The sequence below is a fragment of the Dicentrarchus labrax genome, unplaced genomic scaffold (assembly GCF_905237075.1).
Source record: "Dicentrarchus labrax unplaced genomic scaffold, dlabrax2021, whole genome shotgun sequence".
Lineage (NCBI taxonomy): Eukaryota > Metazoa > Chordata > Actinopteri > Moronidae > Dicentrarchus > Dicentrarchus labrax.
Genome location: NW_026136721.1, coordinates 30,317,259 through 30,335,202, shown reverse-complemented (window position 1 = coordinate 30,335,202; position 17,944 = coordinate 30,317,259). Strand labels below are relative to the sequence as shown.

At 41.5% G+C, this 17,944-nt stretch overlaps 1 protein-coding gene across 1 annotated transcript in view; it reads right to left on the bottom strand.

Annotated features, from left to right (window-relative positions):
* Positions 1 to 17,944, bottom strand: part of LOC127355621 (protein sidekick-1) — a 221,829-nt gene that overhangs the window by 144,493 nt on the left and 59,392 nt on the right. The gene's annotated exons all lie outside the window — the stretch shown is intronic.

The window sequence follows — 17,944 nt, the reverse complement described above, 5'->3', positions numbered from 1 at the left end:
ATTCCGTTTTAATCTAATAAGTCTGCCAGCGCTTGTTTCAACAGGCATTTAAAAACACTTAATTGGACTGACAGTGTGTGAGGCGAGAGGAAGAATTATGAGTTGAGTTTTTTGGCGTGCTGCTACCAGTCAAAAAAGAGGGTCGAAAAAAGGCTAATTAATTGAACAATATAAAGTAGGGTGGCTGAGAAATTAGATTTTAGCTCCCCCATGGACAAATTCAGACAGTCGGGTAAAAACATATAAAAGTATCAGAATTTTGCTCCTAAAATAGGTACAAATTCTCACAGATATGGTTGATAAAGGGAGAAATTAAGATAACTGCAACCTGAATAGACTAGATACCCCACATACAGTACAATGACTATTGCATAAAAACACATTTTTAGTCCTGACAGTCAGAAAGGAGCACATATTGCACTACTGAGTAAGTACAGGGGTCAACACACTGCATAACAGCTACAGCATGATTGGAGTCATGTCATGAGGCAACCCTGAAACCCAATGGGAACAGAATAGAAATCCATCAATGACAGTTTGTCTTGCTAATTTATATTATTATATGCAATATTTATATAATATATTCATATTATATTATTATTATTATATATTATATTGACACAAACAAACTAAGGAAATAAGGAAATGCTACATTTGGATAAAATGGTGGACTGAGAGATGTAGGAAACATACACTATGACTGCAGAGAGAGCTGAAGGTGAGTGAACTTCACAAGAGTGAGGTGAATTTCAGGTGAGCTGTGGCTCTGACCTGAAAGCTGATGAACTGGGTTATATTATAATTCTCTCTCATGGCACCATGCACTGCTTTTTGGCAATTTTTAAATCATTTCTCCCGCTAAGCGATGTTGACAGTCCCAAATCCAGCCATAAAAGTCAAATATGTTTAAAATAACCTTAATGAGACCACGGGCAGCAACTGGATCAAAAGGCAAACAATTTGACACATTAAACATCACACACTGTATGATTTTATATCCTGAATGTCATCACCGGTCTCATCCAGAAAGCAATGGAACCAGTCTATCTTGGTCCGATTGGTTGTTACAGAGCTCTCAGTGAAGGAATCTACTGACCAAAGAAGATGACGGTTAAGCACAAAACACCTGCTGCCTTTGATGATGATAAAATCAAAGCGACTCTGACGCTAACTCACTAGGCCGCAGCTCACCCACTGATCCTGGCTGAATCGTAAGATAGTGAATCCATGGGGAGCTGAATTGCCCTGGACTAGTAGTACTTCTCCAGGACAGAAAACAGCAGAAAATCCTGAATGAGAGAACAAAATGTTACCTCTGCATTATCCGCTGTTTGATGGAGCAGAATGGTAGGTGAGGCACACAGGATGTGAGTATAGAACTTTGATCAGGAGTTTAACTCATGGCTTTTCAAGTTGGCAGCTGCTTTAATTGACTACTGAACGTCAGACTCCATCCAAGAACAAAGCATCTCTCGCTGAGGACTGGATGACACCCCCCTAACCTCTCTTCCTGCTCAGACAGCCAATCCAAGCTCCCTTCTGGCCTGCTCCAATCGTGGTTTCCATGAGCCTTTACCGACAGCAGTTTGTAAGGAGGTGACAGATGACTGACTGACCCAGACGTGCTGATTGGCAGATGTCAGAGCGAGAGACACGTAGCACGTAGACCGTCACACATGCACACACACTCAAACGCATACAAGTACATACAAGCTGAGGAAAACAGTCCAGGCTTGAATAGTTCAAAGTCAACATGCTTCACTTTGCTCTTGAGTGTCTTTGCTTCTTTGTGTCAATGACTACTTGACTTACTTGTGTCAAGTAATGGTATAATGTACCAAGAGCTGTACTGGATACATAAACAAACTCTACAACAAAAGGTTGTCAAAGAAAAGACCGTTTGGAAGACAGGCTGAGCTCAAATCCCAGCTTTTGCAGTCTGGAATCACATCGACATTCTGTTGTGCTCGAATCAGGTACAGTTGCAGGAGAAAGGAAACAAATGTGTACAATTAATACTTAATTATATTGACTTTGGCCATTTGCCAGTTTGGCCAGTGTGTATTTCTCTTTGTAGGTTAGCATATGCAAGATGTTAGCCAAAACAGTGAATGAGCAGCCGTTTTAAAACGTCAGTTTATTGCTTTCTGTGGGATTTAATACTGTCAGTGTAACTGTGTGTGTATATCTGTGTGGGAATATACATATGTGTGTACTGGATATCTAGTTGAAATGTCAGCTTTTAATATGCAGTACTTAAATTGAACAAGGCTTTTATGTGCAATAACCCACAAAACAGCACAATATGTCCTTGCAAGAGGATATATGTGCGTTTGTGTGTACTCTCTCAACCTTGCATGTCTTAGGGAGTGGGTGCATGGGTTCATGGGAGTGCAGGTGGGGATGGGGGAGGTAAAAGGGGTAATAAATGGGGCAGAAGGGCTGCAGAGTGGGAGATGGAGGACTGATATGGGGGTTGGTGGAGGGATATCCAGAGGGGGGGTTCGAGGTAATCAGGTGGAAGAGACTGTGATCAGTGACATTTAAGAGGTGGGCCACACTGCAGGGCACATCTGCCAGGACACACACACACTGAAACGCACACACACAAACAACTGTCAGCTCCTATCTCCTGATGAGCAGACAGGCGGACAGGAGGAGAAAGGAGGTGAATGGGAGAGTAGGGAGGGAGTGAAATAAATACCTCCCACTGAGACGGCAGCCTCCTGTCTCTCTGAAGAAAGTTGTGTACACAAGCGACTGTGAAAACACCTCCGTACTTTTGAATGACACACACAAACACACGTAGACAATAATTATTCCTCTGTTTTAGTTTCTGTGCTTTCTTTTTATCTCCCAGACTCCCCCCCTCCCTCTGCCTTTCCTGAGTATTTTACATCCCCTCATTAAAAACAGGAGTCTTTGTGCAGGTAGAAAACAAACTTTATCAATCAGTTAGTGCTGAGTCTGTGGACAGATCTGAAAAAGCAACGGATGAAGAGGACAGAGAGGAGCGGCGTGCATGCCACTTGTGCCAGCGTGTAACGGTGGGTGGGGGCAATACCGGTTTGTTCCTGAACCTGTCGTGTGCGATCACTACACCACCTTCACGTCACAGCCACTGGGCTTAACACGCACACACACACTGCATTCAGACATGTGATAATCTGACAACATGACTCCAGGCTCCGTCTCACTCATCACACACACACACACACACACACACACACACACACACACAAACCAATACATACAGAATGAGTAGGTAATGTGTGGTCCGGACCTCAGGCAGTGGACCTCAGAGAAAGTAAACTACAGTATCACTTAATCCACCTCCTTCCTTCTCTTTCTCTGTCAGCTCATGTCTTCTCACATTTTTCTGCCAGACAGTGATTTTAATTGTCCTGTTGTTTAATTATCCATATTTCTTCACACCTCACAGTCTTCAGAAGAATCTCTCAGATCTTAAGGGACCTCTGTTATTTCCCTCTCCACTGCTTTACAAAATGTGTGCCTCTCGTCTCATACCAAAAGAAAAAGTGCTCTCGTTTGTGTGTACGTGTGGTGCATGTGCCTGGGAACCCTCCACACACCTGTCTGTGCTAGCCATCATCCCCCCTGACAGCTGCCACTGTCCTGACCTTGGGCATTGTGGGCTACGTGGTTTTGAAGTGATTGACGAATCGTATCCTTTCATTCATTATTGAAGGCGGAGATCAAAACCGCTGCACCCGGGATATCACCGTAACAGCCCAGCAGACGAGACAGAGGTAAAGAGGGGAGGGAGCAGGTGGAGGACGTGGGAGAAGGTCATTTGAGCAGAGAAGTGCAGGCGAGAAGTAAAGCTGAGGGAGGAGAAACACACGGAACAGGAGGGAGAGCATCCTAAACAGAAGCCTCACTTTGTTTTTGTTTCACTCTACACTCTCGTGTTTTATTCTAGCAATAGTTCAGAGACCCCGAGGCTCAGTCCGTGTCCAGCACTCTGCTGCAAAAGATCTAAAAATAATATCTAAGACAGGACTAACAAGTAGAAAAGGTGAATATAGCTGTCTCCACTTATTAATCCTGTCCTATTTGCAGTTATAATTAAAATTAAGATTTGATCATACTTATGAACTTAAAATGCATGCCTCATCTAAACCTCTGCGAGCCATTCACACCAAGGTGTCACATGAGAGTCGTTAAGGTCACGCCACCTGAGGACGAGACATCATATTCAGGAGGTGTTTCACCTTTGGGGTATTTTGAACAGGTAGTCTAAATATTTTAGGCTATTGGTTACTTGCAATGCATCCTGACTTACAGGCAGTTTCATACCTCCTCCTAATTTATTTTGTGTGTGTGTAATGATTTTCACATGACTGCCCATGTGACCTTAATGAATCATATGTAACGTCAACGTTTCTCATGTGACAATATGATGTGAATGAAACCGCAAAAGGTTTAAACGCAGAAGAAATCCAGTGGATAGAAGAGTTTAAAATAGACTACAAGGATGAACACATCCTTCTACGTACACATGACTAATGTCTAATTTTGAACTTTTTTCCAACACTCCAGCACAGAGAGTGAAAACAACAAAGCACACTTTTACACCTGAAAGGTTCCTGACTATTTGACGTCACCCCGCATAGGAAATATATCTGAAGACTGCGGAATCAACTCCACTGGGAAACACTGACGTCGGTACTGGTGATGAGTAATTTATGCTCTGCTCGTGGTGCCAATGAAAAAATCAGGCAAGAACCTGGAGCACGTCTCCAGTGTCCATCCTCGCCATACACTCTGAACTTTGTCCCACAGTTTTCACTGTTTCATCTCCCTTTCCGGTCTTTTATCAAATCGACCTTCATCAGTCTCCACCATCCTCGCCCTGTTTTCACCTCCATCCTCTTTTCATCTCTGTCCTGTAGCATTGATTCTGAGCTGAGCCGAAGAATAGCTCACTATTCAAAAGGAGTGCATGTTATGTCCTCTGGCAATGCCATTTACCTTTTATCTGTGTGGTAGTTTCACTTCTCCAACCTCCAACTCTCACTAACTCATTCACACTTTCACTTTGTCCCTCTAGCCTTTTCTTCACACGTTTTAACTAATTTGCTGTTGTCGGTACGTGGTAGGCGTTTCAGGGTGTGTGTGTGTGTGAGTGTGTGCATGTTGTGCTTTTGCCTGACTGTGCATGAGTCCATATGGTCTGTGGATGCAAGTATGTGTGTGCAAATGTGGATGTTTACTTCCTCTACTTCCTCCTTTCCACAGTGACAACATCTGCCACCAACTGCAACACACACCATGTCTTCTCGTCTCCCTCATTCTCCCAACTTCCCTCCCTCCCTCCCTCCCTCCCTCTCTCCAACCCTCCTTCCTCAGACAAGGGCAGCTCAGTGACACGCCGTTTGAAGGGCAGACTCCGTCTCCGTAAGCGTTCCTCTTACCGACTCAAACTAATTCAATAACACTGAAAAATGTCCTTGCCAAGATACAATATGACTTTCTTTTCTGACTGTTTACTTATTTCCACGTTATGCGAGCGCTTACGCACAAATAAAGACGCACAAAGAAGGTCAGACACATACCTATCCCGGCACAGATGTTTGCAGTAATAGCAAACAACTGAACTGATAGCTAATGACTAAGACGGCACAGAAAAAGAAGAGTTTGAATGTGTGCTCATTGTTTGCAGAATAATTCCTTGTTTAGTTTTTAGATATCTGAGCATGCCAGTGAGCTGATGGATATTTTTAGATTTCTTTTGGGTGAAAATTTAAGAGACGCCTGCAACGGTGGTTTAAAGAGATGGTTGTTCAAGATGTCTTTAATTATCTTGCTGTCACAAATATTCTTTGAGACAAACTTGAAGTTGTGCTTGTTTGCAGGTATACTTTTTCTAATTTATACCAAAAAGTCATTAATAGCAGTAGTTGTCCCAGTTTAACAAGCAGGGTGGTGGGCGAAGTCAGTCATTACTTTCTCTTAGTCTTCATGACTGAAGTTTTTTTAACAGCAGGAATACCACATGTGTCTAGCTACCTGCAGTTTTCAACCAGATACAAGTAAAATTGCACGAATGTTCATTATCGGACTAAGCCACACAAACCTGCATGAATTCCAGTGGGGAATATTAATATTTCTCGGGTAACTGAACTAATTCTTGGCCTGGGCTCTAGAGAAAGACAAAAACAACATTTCAAAAGTGTCCACGCACAGACAGACAAGAAAACAGTCATCGGTGCATAATGAAAAGAGACAGGACAACTCATTCAAACTCTGCATAACCTGAATTCATGTCAAGGTAGATACAGAAACACACTGTGGATTTGTCTGTGTATGTATATGAGTAAGTGAATCACTGAACTAAAATAAGACAGGCCAAATGTGATTACAGAAAGAGTTGTTTTACTGTCTATTTGCAACTCTTAAACTGCTCATCAGTTTTTTTTGACTATATGACTTGATTTGACTATATAATGATTCCATGCTAAAGCCCTTGCAGTACATCTACACACATATACAGGCATCTCACATAAGTACATACACAAAGAAATACAGGGGGTGGAAAATGGACATGAGAGAGAAAGCCGTAGTTGGGAGCAGAGAGCTTGAAGAAGATAAAAAGAAAAAAAGCCCAATTACAAAAGCTTTCCCCATGGAGAACGACTGATACCACCCCACCCCCTCTCTTTCTCTCTCGAGCGCACACACATTATGGGTGAGGGACAAGAGAGGGTGAAAGAGAGAGATGTTTGAAAACTTCAAAGCTAGTCAGGAACTCAAAGTTCAGAGTTTCATCTCCCTGACTCTTCTTGCAATTTGTAAGTCAATGTGGGGAGAAGTGCGTGTGCGTGTGTGTGTGCGTGTGTGCGCATATTTATGCAGGTGTGTGTGCAGAGAGGAGCAAGTGCAGGTACCTTGCAGTCAATATACGAGCATGTGGACTTAAAATATGCTATTGATATACTATAGAGAAAGAAACATTTGGAGACAGAGTAAGGAGTCATTTGTATTCCTTGTCCTTTAAAGTCCAGCTCAGTTGAACTACATATAAAAAGGACAAGTGATTTCAGGAGAGTGGGACACCACCTCTCACCTCACTCACTCTCTTTCCCTCTCACTTCATTGAATGCCCTCTCACTTCCCTTCGATTCCTCCTCCTCCTCCTCCTCCTCTACGTGCTCTAACACTCCCTCTTGTCTTTGTTTTTCCACCTAAGTGCGCTGTCCCGTCATCTCCAGCTCACCCTGCGCCTCTCCCGTCTCATTCCTTCTCTCTTACATTGTCATTTAGCATTGTGGCCGATGACGAAGCATTCCATCAACCCCCCCATAACCCCCCAACGCAGTCAGCACTTTTATTCATTCACTAATTCATTTCAATCTCTTGATTTCTTTCCTTTTTATTATTTATATATGCCTGTATGATGACAAAGGGTGAGCACAGAGAAATATTGTACAAGCAAAGCACAGGTGTTAGAACATCAACAAGTGCACACAGTTCTTGCTAGAAAATGTTTAACACCGACACACATCCACAGACACAGCTAATCTATCTTCTGTTTCAGCCGTACAAAACAAATTGGTGCAGGTCAAGACCTGCTTTTCCTTTAGTGTGTTGACGAGATAAACAAGTATTCTATCTCCCTCTCCCCCTCCCTCCCTCCCCTCTCTCTCTCTCTCTCTCTCTCTCTCTCTCTCTCTCTCTCTCTCTCTCTCTCCTGGTGACATTACATGCCTGTATTAAACGTGACACTCTCGTTAATCCACATTCAGTCTGCATTTTCTGCACGCACCCCGCACCAATCCAGGTATACAAACCTGAGCCAGGAGAGCTCATGAATAGCTAATGGGAAAGACACAACAACGCTCGGATTCACAGAAAATGGCCTTTACACCATCAGCTTCACTATTGGCTGCCGGTAGGGAGAGACAGGGGCGAGATTGATCGAACATAAAGGGTGAGAGAGTAAAGCGATATGTGTCTGGGAGAGAGAGTAATTGAGTGTGTGTGTGTGTGTGTGTGTGTGTGTGTGTGTGTGTGTGTGTGTGTGTGTGTGTCAATGAAAGAGAAGCAATGTGTGTGAGCGTAAGGGAAAGAGAAAAAGAGAAATGGAAGATATTATATGAAGTTATTGGAAAGCAAAAGAAAAAGTAATTTCACACGCAGCCCATCTGCCAGTCTGTCTGAAGGGCTTATCGGCACACATGATAAACAAACTTGATAAACGAACACATACAACAGTATTTTCTTCCTTTCACAGGCACACAAGCATACTGCATGTGTTATGCAGTTTGTGTATAACGATATAACGTTTTTGGCAAAGATGGCCTGGACAGGCATAATTGTATTATAATACAGAGGGACCCAGGACATTTGAGCTGAGCCTAACCTGGTTTGTGTTTAGCATAATCTAGTATATTTTCACCTTCACCTGTCCTTTTCTCTCTTAAGCCTCACCCCTTTTTTCTAGCGCTTTCTCTCTGGTGTATTCTACAGAAGAACTTATGATAGGAGGAGAAAACATCCAGAACATTTTAATGTTTTGGTCTTTGGCATAATGACACCTCAGCCTCTGGCAGAGGATTAAAAGCCATGCACTGCTGGCAGGAAGAGGGTCCTTCTGTGATTTGAGGAGAGGAGTCAATGAGTGCTCATGAAAAAAAGTCTCCCCACAAGCTAGTTATGACAGCCCAAAACTCATATTTATAAAGAAAACAAACTCCAAGCTGTGCAACTCAGAGTGACACTCATTTTGTTTAACAGTGACATTTCAAGACTTAAAAGGAAATTAAATTTTTCAAACCAGGCTGTAATATTTTAAGTTGATCAGTTTTATAAGGGTTATGGGAGTGAGACGGGAATAAACAGTGGATGTTTATTCAAGGGAGAGACCAAAGCAAACAGGCACAATGACAGCGCAAATACTGCACCAACTGTTATCGTTACTGGGGGCCTCTTTGCATACAAACTCTAAATATCACTTTGATAAAGTCTAGGTCTAATTAATCAAGCTAATCAGCAGGGGACCTGGCAGCTAGTCCTCCCTGCTCTGCAGTCTCTCTCCCTGGCTGGGGCTCTGCAGCAGTTTCCTCACTGTGGAGAGTGACTATTGGCTCAGGAGGTTTTCTTGCATATTAAAACTGATACTGACACCTAAAGCTAAAAATGTGAACACGGTAAATGTTAAGGAAAATACCTTCCCCCTTTCATAATATGAGTTAAGTACTTTAAACTTCCTGGGACAGAACATGCTGTACAGGCTTTAAGTGAAAATCCAACTTTTGAAGAGAATTCATGCAGAGCAAAACTGCTCAAGTTCAACCATTTCATAAAGAAAATGGAAAGACTAGCCCTAGTATTGAAAAAATCTAAATTTGTTAATTGAGCAATATCGAAAATAACACTTCTAATCCACCTTCAATCAAAAGTCTAAGGTTTTTCCATTAAATTAATTAAACAAGGTAACCATAAACCCTGGAAATGTATGTAAGCATACTGTATTCCCTCATCCGTAAAGCATGCTGTGTGTCCATGAAATAAATCATAACATATTTCAACACTTTACCGATATGTAAAACATAATGTTGACGTTGTATGTCTGTTTTATGTGTTTTAATATTTGCTTGTATGTTGTTCACTTTATATTGCTGCTGTCTTCCAAGGGCTCCCATGAAAAAGAGATTTTATAATCTCAAAGGGAAGTACCTGGTTAAATGGAATAATAAATAATAATGCACAAGCATCATCTCAGTGTTTTAGAGTCTTTCAAGTATTGTAATTTAGGGTTATAATTACACCACACCACAAGCAGAAAGCACACAGCAATGCTCACAACAGAATAATTCATGCAGCACAGTAAATTGTCACATCTGCGCTAAGTAATGTAAAACGCATGCCACTCCATGATAAAAAATTAAATAATAATCTGAGAGAAACCCTTAAAAATCCTGAGTTCTGAATGTTGTTCTTTCAGATAGACCAATGTTGAGTGGTGGACCATGAAACACAAAGCATTTGCTCAAAAGTTCATGATTGCACAGTCATGTGTCTTGTGTTTTATCAAGTGTAATTTCAATATCCAGTGGTTTACACAATGATGTGTAATTTTGGATCGTGGTGGACAGTGGAGCTTCACTTTTGATCTACTTAGTATGTATTTGCTGGAGGTTATAAAAGTGAAGGAGCCGATATGTCAAAAAATAATGAAAGGAAAAGAATATGATATAACCCTGGACTGTATTCTGTCTTTTATACCTGATGAAAGAATATCTAATGTTTTGAACTGCTCATGACTGCATCTTTCAAACATGGTCAGAGAGAATAGTTCATTCGCACATTATTTGAGATGTGAAATGATGACATGAAAAGTAGACATACATGGCCAAGTCATTCGAGTCTATCTTTCCTGAAAAAAAGGGTGAAAGGCTTGATGAGAAGTAACAGAGCAGAAAGAAATCACACCACCTCTGCACTGCTAAAACTTTTAGCAAACCTTCATTCCTCCTGGGATCTCTTCAGCAGACGGTGGCATATGCAGCAGGAATGTCGCAATCACTCTTGTGCTGTGTAGGTGCTAAAGGCATAGCTATGGTGACAGGGACAACATTTTCATTTTGCACAAAAAAGCAGACAAATTCAGCACCTCCCCAAATGATTTCTTTTCCTTAGCGAGATTCACAAAATGTCAACCCACTATTCATCCACACACAGAGGGCTGCAAGAGGATATGTCAAAGGGAGACAAAGGTTGTGGTTGTTTTTCCAGCAGGTTGGAAGGCGTGTAGCTCTACATTTGTCCAGTGCAATTAATGGAACAGGTTGCTTTTTAACAATACATCAGGTATCAGGTCCACTGCCCAATTAGCAACCCAACTACTACATACACCCAAACTCACATTTTTACCCCATTCACACCTGGTATTAAAGGTCCAGTGTGTATGATTTAGTTGAACACTGCAACTCCCTCGCTTCACCCTCCCCTTCCAAGCACGGAGGAGAAACTACAGGGGCTGTGAAACGGTAGAAGAACCCTAAAGCCCCTATCTACAGCCAGTGTTTGGTTTGTCCCTTCTGGGCAAGCATGGCAGTTCAATATGGCAGACTCCATGGAAGGTCATCCGTCAACATAAAAGGCTCATTCTAAAGTAACAAAAACGTAATGATTCCTATAATCAGGCAATTACACACTAATGAAGACTATTATAATATTATTTTCCATTTCTGTTTTTTTCCATCAATAGATCCTCCTAAATGGTACACACTTTAATATGCAGTCTATTAATGGATATCTTATCATGTGCATGATGCAAGGTCTAAATACACACAGAATGCAATGCGGCATCAGCGGGTGGTCTGGCTTGCACTGTTGATGGGCTCTACCAGATGTAAATGCAATCTGTAAGCTACAAACACTACACCACATAAAAATAAGTAGAGCCCATACAGACCTGAGAGCATCATGTTTGTTGGCTCCATCTAGATAATGTGCATACTGAGATCCAATCACAATGTGGAAAGAATTGAGGAAATAGTAAATCTTCACACTTGAGAGGCAGGTAATATTGAATTTGGGGTATTTTTGCTTAGAAAGTGGCCTTAACAATTGATCAATTATCAAAATTGTTGACACCTACTTACTGTAAATCAACTAATTTATTAATCAATGTGGTGTTTAAGCTTTAAAGAAAGCTAATGAATGCCAGTTGAAATGTAAATGCAAGGGCCTGTGATCAGACCTCATCGGAGAACAAATCCAGTTATAGATTATATATCAATACTAAGTGTAAATAACGGTCTTTGAGACAGAATCTGTTCAATCAAAATATGAGATTAAAGTAACAGGTCAAATATATATCAACATTTCTTTGATATTTAACTAAGAACACTCACTCTAGTGTAAATATATTATAAAAGCACAGAATACACAAGAGGAACAACTTTAGCTATCATGATGCAGCTGTAGGTAACACTCCTGTGGCCACCGCAGCATAAGAAGGCCAGCGCTGCTCTGACCTACACACAGCAGCTCCCTGAGCAGCAATATCCCACGGCCGCCCCTCGGGACAGCACAGCAGAGACAGGTAATAAGCTGCAATCTTACTGTGAATGTTGGGAGTGCAGGCGAGACAGAGATAGATGGTACAGTAGAAATACATCTCACAAACACACACGCATGCACACACAAGCACACTTAGTTATAACAGCTGTACTGTGAGAATGTATTGCTGAGTACAGCCTAATTCGGGGCTGTACGTTAACTTTTTTTTCGCACATAGTACTGGTGCTACCGACGTTGAAGGTTTTCTAACACGAGTATAAACTAATACTCAAACCAGCCCATCTGGCACCAAGAACCATGCAATGTTCAAAGCCACTTAAATCACCTTCCTTCCCTCATTCTGATGCTTGGTTTGACTATCAGACTATGTTAAACGCACTGAGTTGCTGCCACGTGATTGGCTGATTAGATAATTAGGTTAATGAGAAGCTGAACAGGTGTACCTAATAAAGTGGTCGGTGAGCGTATATGTCACAGTGTACAGCCCTGTAATTGGAACATTCATTATTGTAACACTGAATTACAGCATTGTCCCTGATTCTATTGATCCCTGATCCCTGAAATGTGTTTGAGTGTGTGTGTGTGTGTGTGTGTGTGTGTGTGTGTGTGTGTGTGTGTGTGTGTGTGTGTGTGTTTCCAGGCACATTTTTATGGCCAAACCTCAATCACTAAACAGATACTTCTCAGCTCTTTGATTTGACTCTTGACTTTGACCTTTTAGACTGCCTTCAATCAGGTCCTCACATTCCTGACTGCCTGACAGACGCAGGCACTTATCAGAGTCTTTCTGTCTTACACACAACACACACACAAAGCCACACACACACACACACACACACACACACACACACACACACACACACACACACAGTGACAGGTCCTGTCTCCAGTTGACAGGGTTTTATATCAGCAAAGACATCAAGCCGCCCACACCCCCCCTCCCTCCCCCCTGACCCTACGACCATGCCATGATGAGAGATGGGACAATCTGCTCTGTGACAGCTCCACTCATACAATGACACACACACACACACACATATCGCACACACACATCACAAAAGCAGACATACTCATTGTCTGAACACAAAATGATAGAGGGTAAGGCTCTATTTAATATATGCCTGTGTCGTGTGCATGTGTGTGTGGATGCCATAAGAAAACATGCATGAACTTGCGTGTATGTGTGTGTGAGTGTCTGTGTATGAGTGTCTGTGTATGTGTGTGTGTGTGTGTGTGTGTGTGTGTGTGTGGCAGCCCCTTAAGTGAAGGCTTTGTAAAACTCTTGTTCATCATAACTGTGATGTTCTAGCCCGAGGGCTTAGCGGCATAAAGCAATTTCCCTCTCGTTACACCAGGCGTATATTAACCTCCAGAAACCGTCAAACACACAAACACTGACTCAGATACACACACACACACACACACACACACACACTGCTCTCTTGCCATTTATCTATCGAGTCAAGTAATACTGGGGACTATTCTCTTGAGTAGGTTATTTTATGCAGCTGTGTACTTCCTTATCAGCTTGCTAGTCTACTGAGTAAGATCTGTCTCTCATTGTAGGCTTAGTGAAGGCTGTGTCTGAGCAGTTAGTGAATGCAAAGTCAGACAGACTCTAGAGACAGTCAAATGCTGGTGTTAACCTACCTGTCTTGCCACTGGCTTTGCTACTTCGTTGTGTCCCTCTGTGTTGTTTAAAAAGCTGTGTATTGGCAAGAATCTGGCAATACAATACGCAGTACGGTACAGGGGTTACAATTCAATATAATACTGTAAGCAAGGAGATATATTGTGAACTTTTTTTTATATAATCAGAATAGTGGGATCTGCATTTGTATTCATCACAATCCCTGTAACATCCATCCAATATCATAGCTCTACCTTTGTGCAATCTGAGCATCAAAGAGTCAAACGGCTGAAGACAGATAATTACACTACTATCTAGCCGTCAGAGGTTTAAGCACAACAACACAAAATTAACTACTGCCACAAATCTTTGCACTTAAAAATGAAAACAGTGTTTTTGAGGATCGATACAGTATTAGAAAACATAATACTGCAATACTCAAGTGTATATTTTTTTTTACATCTCTATTTGTTCAGGCCCCATTTATGCTTTCACTACATTGTACGTTCATAAATTCTCAAATAATAGCCGAAACAAACTAATACATTTTCAAGAATGAGGTTGGGGGGGAATAACCTGTACTATAATGGTCAATGGACATGGTAAATTCAGCATTAAGCACAGCATTAATTCCTTCAATACAAGAGTCATATCATACTATTCTGCTGTCCCGAGTATTATTTTTTAACACGTTCATTCTTGTAGAGAGAAAACGATGTGACGTAGTCCTACTGAACTTTATTTTTAGGAAAGAGAACCTTTTCGTGACTCGCCGTGGGTCTTGTAGCTAGTCAAAATTGCCTAATACAGCTTATCTTGAGATGGGTTCAACTCAGTTCACTGCAGTTGTATAAGCAGTCCAGGTCTGCAAACTCATTCCATCCACGGCTTTATAAAAACGAGCTCTCATTTACACACTCTCTCTTTTTTTTATCAGTCCCCACACCCGTTGCATTTATCCATCCCCAAGGAACTATGAAGAAGTGATTATCTACTCCCAGCTAAAGTAGACAGTTTAGCTTTCCACAACGCCCGCTTCCTCTTCCTCTTGCTGTGTCTTTCCTTAACTCCCTCTTGCATCTAATGTTATGTGTCTTTCATGCTTGTTTTCCTCTTTCCTACTGTCTTTATTTATCCCCACCCTTACCCAACCCTCCCACCCGTTACCATTTTTTCTTCCACAATCGTACTCCTGTCCATCTTCTATCTTTTTATTTACTGTAAATGGACTGTGGAATCCATGCCAACAATATCTAATGAGCAGCGAATAACAAACAAGCAAGATGGACTAGAGAGGTCAGGCTAAGGAATACAACGACAGCTGAACCCAGGCACTGGCTCAGATCTGGAGTTGGTCCAGGTGCGCTGCACGTGGCTGTCCACTGCTTAGGATGGGTCAAATACAGGGAAGGAATTTCCCTACAGGGATTAATAAAGGGTAAATTGGTTAAATTGGTTACTTCAGTTTTCTGACAATAGAACACTGTGTTAGATATTGTAATATAAATATTATGTCTATTCTTTAACATTGTGTGAGCAACTGTAACAAACAGATCCCCCCCCCCGGGAAGCAATAAAGTATTTCTGATTCTGACTCTGATTCTGAAGTCTACATATATAGCTTGGTGACTTTGTTTGCACAGCATTTGCAATTTATTTTCATGTGGAATCATGTTGGTGTGTTATAGGGTTTTGGGAAACACTGCAATTAATGTAGGGAGAGATGCACATACACCTAGTGCTACAGTGCTTATACACCCAGAACACATCCCCATATAACTCGAAGATGGATGTTATTTCTTCTAATCCTTCCAAGTCTGGTCTCTTGGATACCTAGCAGGCTCATAATTATAAAGGTGTGATGATATGCATATATGTGTGAATATATATTTCCAACCTCTTCAGAGTACTTTGGTATCATTGATCCATATCGATTATTGTTAAACTTGAACTAGCTTGGCTCTCTCCTGTAACGACAGGTGTTACTGTAGCGTATATATAGATTTATTATAGATAAAGATGTACTTTCCTACACATTGATTCTCTGGGGTTGCAAACCTGCAGTAAGAGTATTTATATAACACAAAATAATGAAGAATATGTTGGTGGAATGTGTGTGTCGAGCAGCAAGGAGAGATGGCAAAATGGAGAGGTAAAAAACAATTTGACCACATTTGGACAGCCACTCAGCAGGTTTCCACGATAATGCAACCACATCCCGTAAATAAAGAAAGAAAATGCATTGTGGGAACCAGGAGGAAAACATTTTTAATAAGAGGCCATATCCGTGTGCATTTGTGTGTACATGCTTACAGTTACCTGTGTGTCATTATGCAGAGAGTGTTTCTATCATCAGAATAGATCGGACTGGTCTCTATTAAGCTGCATGTGCACGAAGAAAATGAAACAGATGACAAAGAAGATGAAGGTAAAAAGATCAAGAAGATGAATTTGAGGAGAAAAATAAAGACAAAGGCAGACAATCACAGATACAGATGTTTCAGATTGCTTGTTTCAGTAATTCATGTTGGTGAATAGGACTGAAACAAACAACATTCTGATAATAGATAGTTGGTTGGACAATATAAGCATTTTAACAGCGTTACCTCTGAGTATGAGAAATTGTGATTACATTATGACATTATGAACCCATAATTTATTAATAATAACCAAAAGATCTCAGATTAACCCATAATGGAAACGCCATGCTAGTGGCTCTGTGAGGCTGTACTTAGGCACAGCGGTGCTTTAAGATAAATGCTAACTTGAGCATGTTAGCATGCTTCACAGGTTACAATTCATCCTCTGAGGACCATGAATGGTTTTTTTTTGGCAATCCATCCAATAGTTGTTAGGGTATTTTAATCTTGTTGAATGTAGTGAGCTGACAGACGGACAGTCTGAATTTGCTACCTCTTGCAGCCCTAGTTGAGAAACAGAAAAAGTAAGATAGAATAAAAGATTTTCAGTTTGAATCTATGGGTGTGTGACTGCTTTAATCTCTCATACAACACGTTATTGTTGCTCAATATTTGTACACGCAAGAGACAAGTTTGGACAAATTGAGCAAGAAAAAAAATAACAGGAAAAGACAGAGACAGTGAGAAAGAGACACAAAGAACACAATATGTGTTACTGTGTGAAGAAATCAGGATGTTAGTTCAGGCTACCAGTAATTCTACCTTTGGCCATCTGCCTCTTACATACAGGAAACAGGAAATGACTGTGACTCCATTAGCTCATGTAGCACCTGGTGTGACCTCCTCCTCCATCCTCCCAAACACTGAATGCCCACCATGTTCATCCAGCCAGCCAACCATGTGATGTCAGTGAAAAGACACACCTCGAAGATCAACACCAGCACTCTCCGTGGTCAAACACTGGAGGTTTTGATTCAGGGAACACTGTGACCTTTTCCTCGTCTCTCTCTCTCTCTCTCTCTCTCTCTCTCTCTCTCTCTCTCTCTCTCTCTCTCTCTCTCCCCTCAACTGATCCATTCATCACACAGACAGGTGGTGTGTTTTAACCTGTGCTCGGTGTCACTAGCGCAGCCCGTTTCAGTGCAGGGGGAGGTAGATAAAGAAAGGCGGAGGAGAAGGTGAGAAAGAGATGAGAGAGATGGAAGGTAGAGGGAGGTGTGTTGAGGAGCCAGATGGCTCAGACACAACAGAGATAAACCTCTCTGGAACAATGGGGACCTCAAATGACGGCTTGCACATTAATTCTTCATAAGTGCTATCCTTCCTTTCCTTATCCTTCGGTTTGTCTCGTGTCATTTTAACACACTTGCCTTTTTCATTACTCTAAATGCTTCCTTAATTCCTTCTGTAACAAGACGTTAGATGTTCAGATATTGTGCCCTTGCTTTTATCATTCTATCAAGACAGACTTTTAAGCAAATTATCTTTTCAGCTCAGCCCAAGGATTAAGTCTGACATACATGATAAAAACATTGATGGCAGTTTCTTTTATGCGCTGATAAAACTGATCCTACACAATGTCAAGATGTACTTCTGTACAACTAAATGTGAGAAATATCTGCACTGGTGTGTGTGTGTATATGTGTCTGTTAGCTGCTGTGCATACTCTCATTCAAGAAATTTTTTATTTCCGCCAATTCCTGTGCGACTCATTCAACTCTGCACTGCCTTTCCTCTGCCAGTTTGTGTGGGTTGTGTGTGTGTGTGTGTGTGTGTGTGTGTGTGTGTGTGTGTGTGTGTGTGTGTGTGTGTGTGTGTGTGTGTGCATGTGTGTGTGGAT